At 53.9% G+C, this 20790-nt stretch overlaps 1 pseudogene across 1 annotated transcript; it reads right to left on the bottom strand.

The window, feature by feature from the left end:
* Positions 1-168: 168 nt before the first annotated feature.
* On the bottom strand, positions 169-19955 carry LOC307182348 (dual oxidase 1-like; annotated as a pseudogene). The gene is made up of 21 exons: positions 19898-19955; positions 17740-17823; positions 17343-17545; positions 16414-16686; positions 16053-16254; positions 15788-15954; positions 15347-15407; positions 15103-15199; positions 13609-13698; positions 12514-12578; positions 12066-12270; positions 10938-11029; positions 10622-10671; positions 9043-9170; positions 5125-5279; positions 4494-4726; positions 4095-4245; positions 2801-2956; positions 2529-2653; positions 1467-1632; positions 169-238 (listed from the first exon to the last, which is right to left on the bottom strand). The product of its transcript is annotated as a dual oxidase 1-like (transcript).
* Between the last annotated feature and the right edge of the window lie 835 nt (positions 19956-20790).

The raw sequence follows: 20790 nt of genomic DNA, 5'->3' as shown, positions 1-20790 counted from the left end.
GCTTTCAAACCACTCCAGGCCCGCCCTCCCGCTCCCATGAGCAAGCTGAACAGAAGCTCCCAATGACCGATGACCCACTGAACTAACACCCTCGGGACGGCTGCCCAGCCTGAGAGCCTCCTCCAGAACGGATACCTGCAACTCCCAAGCGTGGTGTGAAGCACGGGAATTTGGATTTTCTAATCCAGTGGCTAGTTTCTCGAAATCGAGGATATGTGATCTGACGAATGCAAGAATTCTGTGGGGACAGTGGAAAGGATCACTTGAAATTGAGTCCTGCTTCAAACATTCCATCATAGAGGTTGCCCTATGCTTAAGTAGACTTGGAGGGCATTCGGTTATTTTGCAGATGAGAAAACAGAGGCCCAAAGAGGTTAGGTGATGTGCTCATCAGTCTCCTTGCTGTCATCTCACTACACAGAAGACTCATACAGGCACTCATACAGGTGCTCCACCCTCCCATGGCTCAGAGGACCAGGAGTAACTGAGGTCCTGGGGCAAGCCAGTGAGCTCTGGCTCCCTGTAGACTCCTGCTGTGTCTTGCTACACTGCTCCCTTCTTTGCGCCCAGCCCACCGTCACCAGAAGCCCTCACACCTCCCTCTGCCCCTCCTGACCAGGCCTCAGGAGCCCCACACTAGCCACCCTGAGAGGCCCTCTGTCAGGAAAGGTGCCCCTGAGCAGGGGAAGGGGTCTCTAGCTGGGGCGCTTGGCCTTGGAGGGGTTCCCTTAGTCAGTGGGTACAGGCAAGCTCAAAGAGAACGTGTGGACCAGCCTCGGTGAGCTGGCTGCGTGAGGACCCCACCCTGCAGCAGAATAAAGAAACCCTAAGGCAGGAAAGTGGCTTATTTATAAAAGGCTATTAGAGCAGGAAGAGGAGAGAAGAGCTGAGGAGCACTGAGGCCTGTTGGGGCAGGTTTTGACTACAGTACACGTTTAAAAAGTTGGCAGAAAAGATCAACTGTGCTGTTAGAATGGGGTGCTGAGGGGGTCCTGTGAATTGCTCTCTGTGGGTCTACCCTCTACCCTCTCTAAGGCATTTGCCAGCCCTTTTGACAGTGGGGAGCTCAGAGGAGGGGAGATTTGGGGGAAGGGGTTTTAGGATGCCAGCATCTGTGCTCCCACTTCATCCTTAGGCTCACAGTCCCCTAAACACACACACACACACACACACACACACACACACAAACACAATTTTTCTGCTCCAGTTTTTTGATTTTTTTTCTTATTTTGGAAGAAGAGGTGTCACTTTGCCCCAAAGCAATAATAGCTCTCCTACTTCCCAACCTCTAGTCCCCACACAGTGCCTTGCATTTCTCCAGGCTGAGAGCTTCCGGGCCTGGGAGTCCCTGAACCCGCATGAGGTGACTAACCATGGCCACCTGGACCAAGGTTGGGAGGTGCGAATGGGGAGACGGCTGAGGGAGCCAGAAACAGGAAAGCTAGAGGTGAGGTATGGGGCCAAACCTCTGCTCAGCTGGGCAGTGGGCAGAGGCCCTGGGCAGGAGGCCTAGAAGTTCTCATGATGGTAGGAGAAATGAATCCCGTCCTGCCTGTTGATGAGCTGACAGGCCTTTTCCACATTCTTGGTCATGCCATGGGGGTCACAGCTAAACACCCCGATCTTCTGGACCTGTTGGAGGAAGAAGTGAAGGCTAGCTCAGTGTTCAGAGGGAGGGCTAGCTCCATGTTCATGTTAAAGACCAGCAAGAGTCCTTGGTGAGGACCATTCCGTGTTCCTGATGAAGGTTTGCTTTGTACCATGCATGGTGAGGGCTGCCTCAATGTTTATAAAACTAACTCAATTTTGGTAGACTTGCTCTCTGTGCGTCCAGCCTTTACCGTTTTCCAACGCATTTGCTAGCTTCAGGTGCAAGATCAGTGTTTCCAATAGGGGCCAGGTTAATCAATGTCCAAGTTGAGGACAGTTTAGTGTCTCATTGAGGGCTAGCCCAGTTTTTATGAGAGTGTGGCTAGCATAGTGTTCGTGGTGAAGGTTAGCTTGGTGTCCAGGGTGAGGGCTGGAGAGCATTAGTGGTAAGGATAATTCTGAGTCTGTGGTGAGGACCAGCCCAACCACCAAGCCTTTCCTTCTGGACAAGACATCACGGCTTCAGAGGTGGCAAGTCCCTGCTGCCTGATTCCTCCCTTTGCCCCTCAGGGTGACCCATACCTCTCCCCTTCCATTCCATTACCCCACCAATATCCCTGGGGGTGGGGCTTCCCTGGTGGCGCAGTGGTTGAGAGTCCGCCTGCCGATGCAGGGGACAGGGGTTCGTGCCCCGGTCCGGGAGGATCCCACGTGCCGCGGAGCAGCTGGGCCCGTGGGCCATGGCAGCTGGGCCTGCGCGTCCGGAGCCTGTGCTCCGCGACGGGAGAGGCCACAGCAGTGAGAGGCCTGCGTACCGCAAAAAAAAAAAAAAAAATATCCCTGGGGGTGGATTCTCCTTCCCCTATGGAGCAGGTTTGGGAGCTTTGCTCAGACCCCAAACAAAGGTGAAGAAAACCTGAATATGGGGTGGGACTGACCTTTGGGTGGACCTCCTGCAGAGAGTCGAAGAAGGGTTCGAAGGGGGGTCAAAGTGGGTGATGGAGCGCAAGCCCGTTAACAGACTCCGGTTCAGCACCTTCTGGAAGTGCCGCTCACAGATGTACTGGGGGAAGGAGTAGAGGAGGAAGGTCACAGCCAGGCAGAGCCAGGGTCAGCTCCTAGTCCAAATGGTGGTCCACCCACCTGCCTTGGCCATCCTTACCCTCAACCCACATCACTGAGCTGCTCTGCCTGGCCGGCCCTGATGTACCAGCATGGTGGTCCTGAGGTCAAACTTCTCAGCCAGCTGGGTGATGTAGATGTGCACAGACACCAGGTCCTGGTGGTCATTCTCCTCCACCTCCCAGATGATGTCAGCCAGCCACTCAAACTGCCGCTGGGTCCGTGTCACCCAGATGAAGTAGATCTGGGGACAGGGCTAGAGCTTGGGACCCAGCTCATCTCAGGCTCCTTACACCCCAGGAATCATCACACCAATAGAAGTCTTCTGGTCTCTAGCAGCTTGTGCCTCTCCCCAGATAGCCTGGGGAGGTGGAAATGTATGGGGCCACAGGGCCATGCTCTGAGGCAGAAGATGGTGTTGCCCCAGGGCACAGAGCAGTGGAAGTGAGCAATAGCCTGGGGCCATGAGAAAGGAGTCTGTCAAGTGAGCTGAAGGTCTGCTGGGGTGGGAAGCAGCTTTCTCTTGCCGAGCCTGACCTTCCACTCCCTCCAGTGGGCCCTTCTCAGGCTGCTAGGCTCCCAACCTACAGGCTGCCCAGAGGCAGAGGGTCCCGCCAAGGGGTATGTCACAGAACAGCCTCTGGAAAGACCCAGCTGGCTGCCTGGAGTGGATGGGCATGGGCTCAAAGAGAGACCAGGGGAATGGAAGCTGCCCCGGGGGGTACCCACCTCCAGCTTCTGATGGGGAGAAACGGGGCTGTGTGAGTTAAGAGGCAGAGACAGAGCTGCTATGGACAGAGGGGCAGGGGAGCTGTCACCCTCTGAGTGCTGACAGCATACAGGCTGGGCCTCTGCCCGCTGCATTCCTGTGGTCCTGACTCACCTGCCAGGCCCAGAGAGACAAGCAGGGGCCTGCCGCCAGGGCCAGGGTGAGGCGAAGGGGCCTGGTGTGGAGAGGCCTCAGGGCCTGGGCTGTGCTCCTAGAGCCATCCAGGCCCGCCAGCCCTGCCTTGCTGCCTCCCCTCCTCTTCCTCTTGAGAGCAGAGCCAGTCTTACTTGTGCCCCACCCCAAGTATGCCCTTCCCTCTCCCGACCGGACCGGACAGTGCTTCAAGTGCTGGCTTCCTCTCCAACGCTGCCTGGAGGGACTCTCAGAAGCACATCCTACGTGGGGCACCCCCTAACTGAGGGAAGAGCCTGGAAGGCATCAGCAAAACAACTCTGTCCCTTAGGGTCCAGGAATACCCCAAGTCCCTTGGGGTCAGGCCAACTCAGCCTTTCCCAGACCAGGGAGGCCAAGGACAGAGGCAGGAGACAGGTTCAGATGGACACGGTGATAGGGAGCAGGGGGCCAGGGGCTGGTGGGAGGAGGGGACACTCACCTTCCTACAGAACACTTGGCAGCTGACCGATGACTTGGTCTTTGAGGATGGAGGCAAAGGGGGTGACCCCAATGCCCCCTCCCACCAGCACGGACACCTCAAACTTACGCCACTCCTGGTGGCCCTCTCCAAATGGTCCATCGAGGCACAGCTGCAGGGAGGGGAGTGTGTTTGAGTTAAGTTCGGCTACCACCATAGTTCTGAAGCCAGAAATGGGAGGCAGGGAAATGCAGGTAGGTGTATGGAGTGGGGAGTAGTGGGGGGCTTGTAGCATCATCTGGAAGAATCGGTCTCTGGATAGGGGAAGGGAGGAACGCAGTGGGGAGTCTGGGGCAGCAGGACCGAGGCCTGCTAAGGGACTGTGGGAGCATGTGGTGCATCCGGCCTGGGTCTGGGCACCTTTGGATGTTTGGCACAGCTGTCACCCGTCGGGGGTGAGTAGATCTCCCTGAGGCGGGTGGTCCAGGGCCCTGCTGCCCGGATGTGCAGGCTAAGCGTGTCCTCGTGGGGCGCAGAAGTCAGGGTGAAAGGGTGGCACTCTGTGGTCCCCAGAGCCAGGCAGGCGATCCGCACCCACTGTCCTGACTTGTACTCAAAGCCTTGGGGCCGCTGGAACTCGAGGCGGGTCACTCCTGAGGAGGGAAGGTGGGTGGGAGGTGGCTGTCCTGAACCCAGCAACAATGTGACCCCTAGAGAGTTCCCCAACCTGCAGCCTCAGCTCTGCTTTTGGAATATGACAGAGGAGGCCTCCCGCGATCAGAGATCAGGCCACGTCTACCCTGAGGGGGTGCTGGGCAGCACTGGGGTTGGTGGTCAGCCTGGCCTGGGCTCCTCCTCTCTCTGTTGTGAGAGAGGCTCAGGTCCCCTGGCAAAGAGCCTCTCTTACCAGCTCCCTCATCCCTACCACCTCAAGGACCCTGCTAACTCCACTGGGCCAGGCCAGGAGATTTCAAGGTCCAGGCTCTGCCCCTGGCCTGTCAGCTTCCTCAGTACCACCAGCCTGCTCCCCTGACAGCCTCTATGTTGGCACCTGAAGGCAGCAGCTCTGCCCTCACCACACTGATCTCCACCTTCTTTCCGGCTCAGGCTCACCAGCTTGTCCCCCATGTAGGTAAGTACTGCGACCAGGTAGAAGATGTGGAAACGGGGCAGCTGGATCAGAGGGAAGCTGCCATGGATGATGAGCTGGATAGAGCAAAGAGTATAGCTGAGATCCAAGCCACACTCACAACAGGGTCTGACCCCTGCATCCCTTCCCAATTGGCCCATCCAATTCTCACCTCACCAGGTGCCATGTTCCTTCCAGGCTCCAAAACTTCACCTCTCCCAACCCATCCTCCAAAGCATTTATGTTAATGAGACTATTTGCATCTTCCTGACACCATCCTAGACCAAGCCACCTGCATTCATGCGGTAGCCTCCTACTTGGTCTTCCACTGGGTTGCCCCACTGTGATCCATTCTCTCCAAGACAGCCAGTGTGACATTTTAAAGTTTGTTTTATCACGTCATTCCCAGCTCAAAAGGCCTTAGATGATTTCCCATTGCACCACAAGGCCTTGCAATGTTCTGGCCTCTACCTGCCAGCATTTCCCCCTCCCTGTTCTTCAAACACGGCAAGTCCTTTCTGCTTCAGGACTTTGCACCTGCTGCTCCCTCTGCTGGGAATGCCTTTCCCCTACTTCTTCCCATCCATCTCACTTTTCAGGTCTCAGCAGAAATGCCACCTCCTCAGGCCTTCACCCAGCTCTCTCTATCCCTTCTCCCTGTTAACTCCCTTCAGAGCATTGTCGTCATCCACGATACCTGTGTTCCTTCATCCATGGACATGTTTACTGTTGTTCTCCCCAATGGACTAGAGGAGTAGGGACTGTGTCCATTTCATTTGCCATGACACTCTCAGCTCCAATCAGTTTCTGCCTGGCACATGGTAGGTGCTCAGTAATTACTGAGTTAATGGAAGGAGTTTCCCCAATTTACCCTGTCCCTTTGGAGACTAAGAACACCTAACCAGTCCTCCTTTTCCATGAAATAACTGACAGGTATTGTCCAGCTCCGGTCCTTTCCCCAACAAGCTGGTCTAATGTGGTCAGACACGACTTGCCCCCTTCTTCCCACTTGCTTGGTCCTGAGTATGGTCAGCCTGGCTCCCGCCTCCACGTCTTCTCAGGACCTGCTCACAGAGGGCTCACAAGTGACCAAACCCCGAGGTCTCCCTTCAGACTGCATTCGCTCCCGTGCTTGGCAGCCTGTGGCCCTAGTGACCACCCCCGCCTTGCCACTTCTGCAACAGTGCTCTACTGGTTCTCCCTCTTTCCCTCTCTGGCTGTTTACTTTCTATCTCCTGCACTGGCTCTGCTCCTTCTCCCACCCCCAATCCTGTGTGTTGCCCAAGTCTGATTTCCTCACCCTCTGCTCTTCTCTTTCTATGATCTCCCACCTGGCGCAGCCTCTCAGCTGAGCCACAGCCCTTCAGCTGCAGCTGCAGCCTGCACAGGTCCACCATGTCCTGCCACCACCTACTGCCCTGTTGGCCACTCATAGCCAGGCCCATCTCCTCTGTGCCCCGAATATTCCACCATCATTCCCACCTCTGCACCACTGTTCGTGCCTTTCTCCTTCTTCTTCTTTTTTTTTTTTTTGGCCCAACCAGGGATTGAACCTCGACCCTCGGCAGTGAAAGCACAGAGTCCTAACCACTGGACATCCAGGGAAGTCCCTCATGCCCTTCCTTCCACCTGGAATGCTCTTCAGTTTCCACTCTGCCCTGTCAAACCTTAGCTTATCTCTCCTTAAGCTTAGCACAAGTTCCACCTTCTCCCCAAAGTCTTCTCTAACCAGTTTGGCCCAAACGAAACTCCCTTCAATGAGCTCTTCTAACTGACTGACTGGAACACTCAGCTCAGCAATTAATCCTGTATTATCTGTTCATTTTGATCATTTCACATGCATGGCACTTATCTCTGCAGCAAATCCTCAGTTCCTGAGGGCAGAGCTTAGAGTCTCCCCCTCCTCTGCTGGGCCTAGCACAGAGCAAGTATATACTAGACCCTTAACACATAACAGTTAAAGTGAACTCTGGTTCCTCATTCAGCTCTCCATTCCTCCAGCTGAGTGTTACCCTATTCTTGAAACTTTCTCCACAGAGCTAACTCAAACCTCCTTGGGCTCTTCTCTCAATTGGCTCCAGTTTTCTCAAGTTCCTCTTTCATTAAGGAGCCCACGCCCACCCCCAAGGCTTTCTGAGAATCCAACCAGGCTGAGAACAATGTCAAGGTGACTTCATACTCCTTTGTTTATACATCTTGCTTGGTGTTGGCTCTACCTTTAAACCACAAAGCTGCTGCAGGGTCATGGTTGACTGAGGAGCCTGGGGAACAGCCTGCCAGCTCAGTTTCTGCTGTGCTAACTCCACCCTCTACAGCCTGGATCAGGAGCCTGGACACCCTTCCCCAGGGTCTGCTCCACACTGGGGTCGTTTACTTGTAACTTCTCTTTCTGCCAGAGGTCAAGTGGCCATACCTGAGATAAACAGGAAGGCAGCAGGTGCTTTGGCTCTGATCTCCCCCCAGATGAGATGCTCCCAAGCTGCAGGGGCTAGGACTTCCCAGCAGAGTGGCCTGCACCTTTCTGAGCTGCTAACTTCCCTTCTGGATCCCCCAGTGATCCCCACAACCGGGGATAAATCAGAAACCGGTCTTGGTCTCAGGGTACCAGGCTGGCCACTCTTCTGGGTCTCCCATCTAGTTCAAAAAAGCTGCTTTATCACCAGAAACAAGACCATCATTTCCACCCCTAACAGAAACAGTAACCCAGATGCTAGGGCTCTACCCATTATCAGGAACGTTGGGAGGGAGGCATAAATTAGCCACAATTTCCAGAGAAACTAACGTCATCGGTTCTAGGAAACATCCTAAGCCCAGGCTGGATAGTCATCTTCAGAACCATGAAGTGCTGAGCAGGTTGGAAGCAGACCCTCCTACCTACCAGTGAAGACAGACTGCACCCCAGCACCAGCCTGACCCAGGCAATGATGACCTTTCTCCCTTGTCTCAGGACAAAGGAGACCCCTGTGTGCAGTTCTGCCTGGAGCCAGGTGGTAGGGCAGCCGTCTGGGCTCTGCACTTCTTGAATGCTGGCAGCCAAGCTATCATCAACGGGGACATCAGAGCATTGGGACTTGGTTTAACTCCTCAGCAAGGCCCTCAGGGTGCCCTTCGGGGAAATGCCTGTGTCTGTGAGAAAGGCAGGCCAAGTAGAGCCATGACATAGGGGCACAGATCAGAGTCATCTCTGGAAATAGCCAGCTGAAGCAGCTGAGGACAAAGCCAGGGAAAGGTGAAAAGGGAACAGGAGAGAAGAAGGGAGGGAATGTGAAGGAAGGGAGGCAGGGGCCCAGGTTAAGAAGGAAAGGGGAGAGGTGGAGTCTTAAAAATCCATTTTATCAACAGTCCAATGAAGACATTTTGAGCAAGTTCATTAACTTTACAGGTGGCATTTAGCTAGCTGGATGGATGTAGCTAACACCCCAGAAAACAGGATCAGAACAAAAGTGGCAGAACCTATTTAAGGTAAGTTTCTCTTTAAGAAGGTGACGCTCCCTTGAATGCAGACAGTCCACCCAAGAACCCAAACCACCACCCAAAGGTAGGGAAAGACTGACTGGGCAGAAATGATGTGGGGTGTCTGGAAGGAATGCAGATCAGCCAGGTAAGGCTGCTACTACAAATCCCATGCCAGGGAGTCAGTCTTCCAAGTGCCGCATATTGGGTCAGCCTACCTGAGAGCCCCATACTATATAAGCTCCACCTTTTGAGAGAGATACGGAGAAGTGAAGAGGATACTTGAAATAACTAAGGGGATGGAGAACTGATGTCTCAGGCATCACTGCCTCCCTGGGAACATCTGCCCAGACTCCGCTGGCCTGGTTCACAGCAAAAAGCCCTCACCAGCACGTAGAGCAGGATGTAGAGGTGGTGGGTCAGCCAGAAGCCCCGGAAGCTGCGGCGCTGGAAGTGGTGGGAGGCGAAGACGTACATGACGGCGAGAACCAGGAGCAGCATGACCCCCGTGAGACCTGCAAATGAACATGGGGTGAAGGGCAGAGGCGCAGGGCCTCACAGAGGGGGCTGTTCTGAGGCTGCCAGGGTCCCCTCTCCACTCCACAGCTCCAGGCAGGGGGCGGAAAGCCCAGCATCCTTCCCTCTTCCTCTCTCCGACACCACTGATCACAGGTACCTTTCATCTCAACAGATCCTACTTGTCCTTCGCGGACCTTGTCATGATGGTTATTTTTCAAGCACCTGTGTCATTACTTGTTTTACGTCTGTCACTTTCTTGACTCTCAGGTCCACAAGAACAGGGACCAGGCTAGGCTAGTTCACCACTGCACCTGAGTGCCTAGTGCAGGGCCTGGCACACCATGGGCCTTATGGACATGTGTGCTGAATGAATGAATGTACAGGGCAGCTGCTCTGAGCCCTCTGTGGAACTCTGGACATCGTAGGCCCTGCCATCAGGGAGTCGAGGCTTGGCCAGCATTCCAGCTGCACTGTACCTGGCAGCCACAGCACCAAGCATGAGCACTGGCACTGTTAGTGAGCGAGTGGGACCACACTGTCGCTGCTCATCACCAGAGCCCCCATGGATCTGGCCCAGACCTGGTGGGAGATCCCTCCTCTCAAAGGGGATCCCAGGCTAGGGGTGCACAGGAGGGCAATACTGGAGCCATTCCAGATAACGGCCCCTCAAGTGATCAAGGAGAGAGGCAGAAGTGAAGAAGATTAGAGCCCTGTAGTGTGGAAAAGCAGAGGTTAAGAAGGGATCTAGCCAAAGCCTGTAAAGTCCTGAATGGAGAGAAGGGCATAAACGCGGCCTGATCCAGTAAACCCCAGTGTGCAGGAGTTAGCAAGCATTCCCTGAAGTTCAAAGCCGATCGTTTCAGGATTTAAAGAAAAATGAAAAACAACACGCTGTGTTTCACAGAAAGGAGTGCAGAAAACATCTTACCCCAAGGAGGGAACAGTGAAAATATAAATAGCTTCAAGAAGCATTTGAATAGATTCACAGCTAATAGCTCTAAAATGGGTGATTATGGGGAGTTAGGAATATGCCCCTAAACAGCTCTTGTCAAGACAGACTACAGAATGGAGGGGGAGAAGGGGAGGGGGCGTCCACCAGGCTCCACAAAGAGCCTGGTCCCTCCCGCATGCAGCTGGGGCATAGCATTCCTCAAAGTCACTGTCATGGTAGATGTGTGTGTCGGGGCTGGAGGGGTGCACTCCCATTCCTCAGAGGGAGGGACTAGCTCAGAACCAGGGCAGAAGCCCAGCTAAGCTCCTGAGAGAAGGCCTGGAATGCAGAGTCTCCTACTGCCCAGGAGAGCGCTCGGGGCAAGGGCAGAGCCTGGCTCACCGTGAAGGCTGTGAGGGCTGAGTGAGAGCGACTGGGCTGCCCGTGGCAGACAGAACCCAGAGCCTGGAACTCAGAGGCAGGCCCAGAAATTCACAGAGCAGAGAGGGCTCTCACCTGGCATGGTCTGGAAGAACCACCAGTAACACTTCTGGGGGAACTCAGACCTGAGGGTTAGGGAAAGCAAGGACGGATCCTGTGAGGAGATGTCTGGGACCTCCAGAAAGGATCCTCCAGAGGAAGCACCCCACACCAGTCACCAGTCTCCCTTTCTGTGACTTGGGATTGGGGACTCAGGCTGGTCATTGTCCTGTAACTTGGAGGGTGACACACTCCTCTGAACCAAGAGAATTTCTGCAAAGGATTCCACCCCCTTCACCCCCGAGCCAGGCCACACACACGCACACACACACACATATACACACTCACTCACCCGTTGTCATGGAAGAGGCCAGGTAAGAGGCAGGAAAGGATGCTGAGTGGGCTGATGGAGGAGAGGTAGACATTCACCACACGGCCTGCACTGTGTTAAGGCTAAGGAAGACCAGACAGGGTGGGGTTGAGCCTGGGACCAGCCCACTGGGGGTGCTCAACCCATTCAGCCCAAGCTCTAGGACTCCAGCCAGCCAGAGTTGGGGGACTGAAAAAGGACCCTAGGGATCTGGACTTCTATTCTTTAATAAACCTCCTGTTCCTCCCCTGCCCCATATACACACCATCCATGAAAATAGCCACATGCGTCTGAAATTATACCATTAGAAGTTCATTCCTTTGGTTTCTCTCATAGAATTACGTGTTTTTGTTTGTTTGGCTCACCAAGAGGCTTGTGGCATCTTAGTTCCCCGACTAGGGATAGAACCCGGGGCCCTGGCAGTGAGAGCATCCAGTCCTAACCACTGGACCACCAGGGAAGTCCAAAGTTAAAGATTTGCTACCTTTGGCATAGCTGGTGATTCCTATCTACCTACTGATTTTATAAAAGGTTACAAGTCTCATGTACATATCACTTCTTTATAGCCTTTCAATTCTCCACTTTCCAACAATGTTATAAAATAGTAAGGGCAAACACAATAAAATAGGCACCCACTTGTAGAAACAATGCTGTGCCAAGATGTTAAGGCAGCCAAAACTGGTCTGTTGGCTGGCAGGCAATGCCATTTGTCCAGCGGGTAGCTCAGGGTATGACAGCTGACTCCTCAAAAGCAGCTCGAATATTGGCGCATGAAAGTATAGCTTGTTCCTGAGTCAAGGACCTTCTAAACCCATTTAGGGAGTTGTTGGGAAGAGTAAATGAGATGAACCCTATTAAGTGCCTGGCATGCAACAAATGCTCAATAAACATTCGCTGGATCTGCACAGTCACAGAGTCTAAAGCCTAATCCTGCTGGTCTGGTAACCTCCATCCTGGTGTGTGATACTGGGAAAAGCGACCTGTGTGAGCCCTGCCCCTCTCACCAGGTGCTTGTCTCTGATGCATGTGTTTCGCCGCCCATCTTCCATGTCTCAAGCCAGTGTGCCCTGGACCTCCCACCCTGCCCTCTGGGTCCTGACCCCTCCTCACAGTGCCATCACTCCAGAAGAGTGCAGGGTTGACGTCCTGCCATCTGGTAACTGGAGGCAGGCCCAGTGTTGCCCTGGCCTTTGTGTAAGAGGGCAGACCCAGATCCCGGCCTGGCTGCAGGCAACTGGCCAGGTGGTCTGTGCGGAAAAACTTCAGTGGCCCAGGCAAGAAATCGGGATGAGATACCAAGTCTGAGGGAGCTCCTCTGGCCCATGCCCCAGGCTCCAATCAGCCCCAGAGGGACCTGAGCCATACAGAGGGAGCCATGGTCAGCAGGTCAGAAGCTCTCTTAGCAGCGAGAGAGTGCAGGCTCCCAGCCCTGGGCACCCCTCCCTGCCCAACTCTGGAGCTCCAGCTGAACTTCTTCCCAGGGGCCAGGCATACACAGCCTGCAGGGACAGCCTCAGCCTCACCTCATGCATCCTCAACCACCACATGGTCCTCTCACTCAGCGATCTGGGAGGCCATGCCCAGCAGCGGGTCCACATCTTCAGCTCTTTGTAGGTTTGGGTGCTTTAGGGGTGGGGAGAAGAGAGAGGCATGGCTAATGAGGCCAGCGGTTGGGCAGCCAGGCTCCCTCAACCCCACAGTTCATGTCCTGGGCCCACCCAGTCCTGCTATTTGCTCCCAAACTGCGGGGCCATTGCTTCTCTACAGGTTGATTCCCCACTCAGGGTGCGCAATGTCCCCATCCAAAGCTCATGCTGCTAGGACACAGGTCTCCACAAGCACAAGGAACCGAAAACTTTGCTTCTATTTCAGGAAACTCGACGGTATGGTTGACAAGGGCACTAGATCTAGGTCTTGGTCCTTGCTCGGTTAGTAACCAGCTGTGTGACAGGACCTCTCTGAACTCAGTGTCCTGCCCTTAATAAAAAGGGCCTTAGGGATTAATAAATAAAATAATAAACAGGTATTAGCAGGACACTGAGGTCTCTTTCAGCTCAGCTCCATGACTCTGATTCTATGCTTGCCTCTTCCCTCTTTCCTCCCACCGCCTTCCCCCTTTATGAACACTCTACACAAAGTATCTGATTTTGCTTTAAATTAATGGTCAATGGTCTTTACCCATACTGGCCTGGACAGATGATGCCTGGTAATCTCTCAGAATTCCTTTCTCCACCTTGCCCTCCCCATATGTTCACATTCACACACTGCCCTGGTGTGTCTAACTGGGAAGTTTCCTTGGGGGCTGGGATGGCTGGGGTACTCCATTGCCTACAGGGGACCCAGAGTTGTCAAGGGAGAAGGAAAACCTGGAAGGAAGTGATAGATGTAGAGCCACATCTGCACAGGCCCCTGCTGTGCCTCACACAGCCCTGAGGTGGGCATGGAGGACTGACGTTTGACGGTGTATAGCTACCTGGTCATCTCAGACAGTTGGTAGGGGAGATGGCTGGGGTGCCCCAGGCTGCTTCCTCTACCCCAGCCCATCCCAGCTGGCTGCCTCAGTCCTACTGCCCCCCTTCACCACACACCCTCAGACACACACACACACACACCACCACACACACACACCCACATATGTGCCCCCAGCCCTGACCTCTCAGCTCCAGTAGCTATCGCAGACCCGGAGAGCTCTGGAGACACTTGAGTTCCTATTGATGACCCCTGGAAGTGGCAGCTGGCATTTCTGAAATACAAGGAGGTTAGTGGTGACCGAGGCTATGAAGCCCCAATGTCAGGCATCAGCTCTAGTCTCCAAGGCTAGAGCCAAGGGTCCAGGCTATTGCTTCCTTGAGGTGGTGTGTGGTCAGGGTAGGTCCTGAACAACCTGAATTTTTGGAAGCAATAAAAAATAAAAATAAAGAAAACATCAGACCAAACGTCTAAAAGTGTATCCCTTATTTCACCATGTTTCATTCTCTCTCTCTTCTTCTCTCTCTCAATAGAGAAAGAGACAGAGACAGATAAACTGTCAACTGAAAGAAAAAATGCACAACGTAGGAGTTGTGAGTTTCAATTTTATTCAGGAAACTTACTGAGGACTATAGGCCAGAAAACAGCCTCTTAGTAGCTCTGAGGGGACTGCTCCAAACAGGGAGGGGGAGAACCCAGTACATATAGGATTTGGGCTAGGGAATGGGTGCAGTCAAACATACATTTCTGTAAAAGGTTACTGCTAGTCACAAGGATCAGATACCTCAGTAAATGGTTTTTGTGTTTTTCTGTGTATGGGAAGGTGCAACAATCTGGGTCCATTAAAATTTTTTCCTGAGATACCTCTAACTATCTAAGGGGTTTGTTTTCCCAAAGCACTGAGTGTCTTATCCTGTTTTTTGTCCTGAATTCCTTTTCAGGGTGTACTGTTAGAAGGCGACTGCAGTGGCTAATGACCTGATCCTTGTAGAGCTGGATGGTGGGCAACATTCTTTATATATCTTTTTATATATGTAAATTAAAACATTTAAAAAAGGATTAGTATTCGTTCTTTTGAAATTACTTGTCTATGTATAACTCAATTACTACGATTTCTTGTCCATCATAAGCCATATCCAGAAATTGGTCCGGAGTAAAAATAATCTAATCCATGAACTGTTTTAACTTATAACGCAATTGTAAAAAAATAGACTGCATGCTTTATTTTATATACTTTTAATTTAATAGGTATATTTTTAAGTTTATTTTTCATTATTTTGGAGTCAATACTTTTCTTCAGCTCTCACACATTTTTATTGTAATTCCCTCCAAAGGCTTATAAGCCCCACTTCCTGTCCTTATAGCTAAAAATATCCCCAGTGTAGTGTCAACACCTGCGGGCTTTGTGACTCACCCTCTGAACCTCAGTTAGCCCGTCTTTAATTGGAGGATTAATATCTAAACCAGCTGCAGAAAAATGGACATTAAGGTGCTCAAAAACCACAATGATGTATCTTTTTAAACAACTGTTGTTCTTCTTTCCCTCCATATTCACTGTTCCCTGGGGAATGGGCACAATTCTGATTGATAAGCCTGTCCTGAGGTCTCCTGAGGCAGATTTTTCTCAATATACACCTCCACCCCTCCAAACACACAAACATCTGAGCCCCTCCCTCACCTCATGTAGACGCCAGGGGGCACCATGGTGGAGAAGAACTGCTCAGAGGCCGCCAGGAACTCCGGAGAGATGCTGGGGTCCAGGAAAGGGCGGTACTCTGTCCACAGGGGTAAGAAGAGAAATAGGCTCTTTACCCTCACACACTCGTCACACGAACCCACTTGTCTTCTTTGCCCTATGGATCCTGACCCCCTCCCCCTCCTCAAACCCCCCCTCAGCCCAGGTGTTCCCCAAACTCCCTCACCTGTGTAATTCGGCGGTGCTTGCTGCAGGAAGCTGGGCAGCCACTCATACATCGCGATGTTCTGAGGGTCAAGAGAGGGGGAAATGGGAGGCCAGCGCTGGAGCAGCAAGGCCAGGAAGGATCTGAGCTCAAGGAAGGCTTAGGTGTGAGACGAGGACCAGGCAGGGCAGTCACGGGAGAGACACTCAAACAGGAGAGGGGCGGAGGTTCCCGTTGCCCACGAGGAACGAGGGCAGGGGGGAGGGGCAGCTAAATAACAATCACGAGAAAACCTCTGGTATAACTAGCGCTTTGCCTCCTTATCACTCTCAGGGACTTTCCCTAGACGGTAGCTGCCTGGGGAGGGGTGTTTCTGGGTGGGCTTGTCCAAGGATGGAGGGCTCTGCGGGGCAGCGGAGTCTCCCGGGGACAAGGACGTGGGGGCAGGGCCGCGCGACCGACCTGGTAGGTGGCGATGACCCTCTTGCGCGCGTGCTGGAACAGCTCCTCGTCGCCCCAGAGCGGGTGCTGGCGGACCAGCTTCTGCGCCCACAGGTTGTGGTAGCGGAACCAGAGCAGGCCCAGCGCCTGCAGGAAGGGCTCGCGGTTCCCTCGCTCCGCCCCGAAGGCTGCCCGCGCGGTGGGGACACAGGGGAGGAGTTGAGCGCGGGTGGGCCCGAGGGGGGCGCACCTCGCCGGCCCCAAGCCCGCGCCTCCGCCGCCTCACGGTACAGCCCCCGGGGCCCGCGCCGTCCCGTGGCGGGGTCGGGCGCAGTCCACATGCGCAGCGGGTCCTGCGCGTTCCGGGGGAAGGCGGGGTCGGGCCCCGACGCCAGCTGCCCACCGGAGAAGCTGCGCAGCTCGTCGCTCCAGGAGTGCGAGGAGCCATAGATGGCGCTGCCGTCCAGCCAGCCCGTCGCCTCGTGGGTCTGTGGGGACAGCAGGAGGCTGAGCCGGGGGTCGGGTGGCCGAGGCGGCTCAGGGCGGGCGAAGGCCGGGCGGCCGTTGCGGGTGGTGGGAGCCTCTCCACAGCTGCCTCAGGTCCCGCCCCACCCCACCCCACCCCCCCAGCCGCCTGCCCCGCCCACCAGGTCCCGGGGGTTGCTGGGGCTCTGTCCGGTCTCGGGGTCCCAGCGGCTCCTCTGGAAGGGCAGCACCACGTCCCCGCTCTGGTCGCGATCGAACACGGGGTCTCCGGGCGGGATGTGGATGTTGAGGAACTCGGCTGGGCAGCCAGGCTTTTCCACGCTCACCAGGTCCGAGAGCACGTGGTAGCCTGCCCGCAATGGCGGAAGGCGTGGGAGGGCCAGCTGAGGGCCGCTGAGCAGTCTATCTAGACACCCCACCCGCTTCCCCTGAAGCTTCAAAAGACTCAGAAGCCATTAAGGTCAAGTGTAAGCCTGGACCTCCCCACCCCTTCCCAAGCCTTCATCCAAACTGTTTTCGTTGTAAGTTTGGTCTTCTCCTTGGTAACTGGGAGGTGCCCAGTGAATGTGCCTAAGCGGTAGGGCTGGCAGCACCGGCTCCAAAGTGCAGCTGGGAGCAGGCTGCCCAAAGGGCCTGCCAGACTCAGTGGGACACTGGACACTGGATAGCAAGTGTGGGCACCATGGATGGCCAGCAGGAGCTGAGCATTCCTGCTGGGAGCCAACAACCCACAGTCACTGCAGTCAGGCCCACCTGGCACCCCCATTTTGCTGGCCCACCCCCCAGCCCTCTTACCAGAATCAGAACCCTGCCCTGAACCTGTCCTAGGAGCCACAGGGGCAGAGTGAGAACAGAGTCCCCCCAAGAGTACCTACCAGATTATTTCCATGCTCCTCTAACCCTACTCCCATCAACAACTCAAGGTGACGCAGATTTATGCCTCCCCCAAGCAGACGTTCTCCCCCTGCTCCGACCCCTACCTCACCCCATTGCCTCCTCTTCCATCTCTCACCCCCTCTCTCAGACCCTCCATCACTCTCTCCCTTCATTCCCTGACTCCCCGCCTCAGACACAGAGGTGTCCAGCTGACCCCACTGGCTTCCCTTCCCCAGAGGTTGAGGCTCTCGTGGAAGAACACTCCCAGCACTGTGCGGTTTCGCAGGGAGGCCTGCCCTGCGGGGCCCCTCATGGCTGTGTTGCTAAGTGCCCGGGGGTTGGGTAAATGAGGCTCTCAGAAGGGCTGGTACACACCAACTGCATAGCTGGCTGGGATGAGGCGCTGCAGCCGGGAGCCTAGAGTAGGAGGGGTAGGGGCAAGGATGAATCCCCAGGGGGCTCCCTGACCTCTCTGCCAGGCTCCCTTCCACACCACAGATCCTAAAACCTTAGGAATGGGTGAGCCTTTGCTGGTACCTGCCAGCCCTTGCCCCTTAGCGGTGGCTACCTCCCTGACCCTGGGGCTCCATCTCCACTTGGCTCTCACCTACCTTTGCTGCCCCATCTGTGCTCCATGAGGTTGTTGTACCACCCATCAAATCGCTGCACCTCCCATGAAATGGGGTTCTGAGCTCCTGTGTGAGAACAGAGGGAAGGGGTAGCTGAGCAAATCAGTGCATGAGAGGACAGGCCAGCAGCAGAAAGTGGATACCCAGCACAGTGCAGGAGGTAGGGTACGGAGGGAGTTTACCCAGGGTATGTCCAAACTCAAGCCCAGTCTTTAAGCTGCTCACTGGACAACTATGGCAGGGAGCACTAAAGTGGTGTAGCCAGTGTGTGCTGATAAATGGCCTCAGAGAGGAAGAGGAGGGTGAAAGAGAACAGTGGCGGTGGCGCAAGGGATGTAGGAGCCTTCTACTGCCCTCACACCCCAACTCCCTGGGGGACAGGACAGAAACTGTTCCCAGCCCTAAAACATCATACAGTGCAAGACTCAGCCACTCTTCCACCCAGTGAAGGACATGTCATTCTGTGACTCACCCCTGGGCAGGGGAAATATGGAGAGGGGCTTGGCTCTCTCTCGTTGAGCCGCTCTCAGAGCAAGGGTATGGGCCATGGGGCTGTGGCTTTGGGGCCTATTGTTACCCCTATCTTTTCCCCAGTTTCTTGGGTGAGATCAGGGACTGACTGGTCATGTGGATAACCTTGCTGCCTCCTCTTCTGGGGCATCATGTTCCCCATATGATTCCTCTATTGACCCTATTTTATTCTCCAAAAACTAGGGTCTAGGAGGAAGCACTCAGCTGTTGAGGAAAGAACTCAGCCAGTGGGGGCAGAAGGAAGGGTCTAGAATCAGAAGTGGAGCAAGGATCCTTCTGGTCAGTAGATCAGATGACCAGCCAGAGTCCTTTCCCCAAACTAGGAGGCTACAGGGCTTAGGCTCCCTGTCTGCTCACCTCAGAGAACAGAGAAAAGAAGAGGACTCTCATCAGCCAGAGAGAGACCCATTCCTCCGGTTGTCTCTCCACTCAGACCAAGGACAGGATCTCAGAGCTACTTTCCTGCCCCATGCCCTGGGAGCACGCAGCACGTCAGCACACATCATACATACACTCGCCAGGGGGTCTGAGAAGGTAGATGACTCAGGCCCTGATGTTTGAGCAAAGAACTCAACTAAGGATCCAGGACATGGGGCAGGAACTAGGGCAGCCACATACATGTGGTCTCTAAAATAAGATGAACCGGTGGCAGAACAAGGAGGCCGCCTCTTGGGTAGGGTATGGGGGAGAATACCTCTGGGAATAAGAGTTAAGAGCTGGGGAAAAAAAGGAAAATCCAAGGCCAAGGCAAGGAGAGGACTGGGAGGAAAGGGAACGTGAGAAGCTTTGGCAAGGGAGAAACTGCACGGGCTGCCTCACCATGCTATCGCCTCCAGCCAAGACCAATCACGCCACAGATTCTCTCTGCTTTCTCCTGGTGCATCCCCCACCCCTGATGATCAGACACTTGCTCTTTTAACCTAATTTGTGGCACCTTACGCTCACTTTTCTCCTCAGAGACCCAGACTACAGAGAATGGCCTCAGATTCTAATAAGAGACTGTCCAAAGCTGAAGTAACAAACGTTTATGGATATATATTTTTTTCATTTTTATTTTTTTGCCATGCCATCAGTTCCCCAACCAGGGATTGAATTCAGGCCACGGCAGTGAAAGCCCAGAATTCTAACCACTAGGCCACCAGGAAACTCCCGGATCTTATTGATTTTTGTTTTTGTTTTTATCACATTGTGTTAAAACACTGGCGACTTCCCTTTAGCTTTGGGTCCAGTCCGATACCAAGATCCTTTATTGTTTTGTGTGTCTGATCAGTCTTTTCCTCTATGGGGTGTCAGGGGTCCTTACTGCGTGAAGAAAGAGGGAAGACAGAAGAGAGAGAAAAGGCCCTCAGTTTGTAAGGAATAAAACAGGAAGTGCTGACACAGCAGATGAAGGCTCCCTAATTCTGTGTATTTGGGGAAATTTTTCATTCCATTATCCATTCATCTAGTCAAGAAGCTTGAAATGAGCACCTACCATGTGCAGCGTGCTGGTTTAGCTAGGGACTAGGGATACAGAGGTGAATATGACACAGCTTCTGTCCTTGGAGGACCCCAGAGGATGCTGGGTTCCTCTGCTCCTAGCTGTGCTTCTCCTCCAATCTGTACTCACCCATGGGCACCCATGGCCCAATCAGGAGTGTCCATGCCAGAGCCAAGCGGAAGCCCATGATGAAAATGTTAATAGGGCTCAGTTGTTAGAACACCCTAAAATGGAGACCCTAGAAAAAAGACAAAGGACAGAGAGAATGAGCTCCAGCAGTTCAGGAGAGTCAGGGCCTCTTGAGGCCCCTATGAATCAAGGCCTGGGGCTGGGCTAAGACCAGAGTGTGTAGCAAATGGCAGGAGACTGACTCTCTCCCAAGAATCTTTCATTCACTCAACAAACACTTGATAAGCACCCACTACATAGTGGGCACTGACCTAGGCACTGGAGATTAAGTGATAAACAAAGCAGACAGAAATCTCTGCTTTCCTGGACTTTACTTTCTCAGATTAATTGGAAACCTTGCTTTGACTCAGCTTCCTACCGTGTGTGTGTGTGTGTGTGTGTGTGTGTGTGTGTGTTCCTTGGACAGAGTCTTGCTTGGAGGCCAGAGCACTGGGTTGAGGCCAGGATACTGTGCGGCTGACAGTCCACTAGTGTGATCTTAGGCAGGTCACTTATCTGCTCTGGACCTTGGTTTCCTCTTCTGGCTATGTGAGTACACATGCCTGAACTGCCTACCTCCTAGCCTGGTTGCCAGAATCAAATGTGAGAATGAGGTTGAATTCCAAGCAAGAAAAGTGACAGATGTTATGTAAATGTGATATAGAGAGGGTAGGCTGGAGCTTGGCTTCTCTGGGCAGACTCAGAAAGGATGCAGCCCCCGGTGCTTATGTGTTTGGGGCTGGCTTTCTGCTCTCTCTCCCAGGCCAACAAATCACCTAGGGATGACAGGAAAACAGAGGCAGCAGGGGACTCAGGCTGGGACTCCTGAGTGGCGCAAGGAGTGCCTAAGGCCA

Source organism: Stenella coeruleoalba (assembly GCF_951394435.1).
Source record: "Stenella coeruleoalba genome assembly, chromosome: 2".
In the NCBI taxonomy this organism is placed as follows: Eukaryota; Metazoa; Chordata; class Mammalia; order Artiodactyla; family Delphinidae; genus Stenella; species Stenella coeruleoalba.
This window is presented reverse-complemented; position numbering and strand designations above follow the sequence as displayed.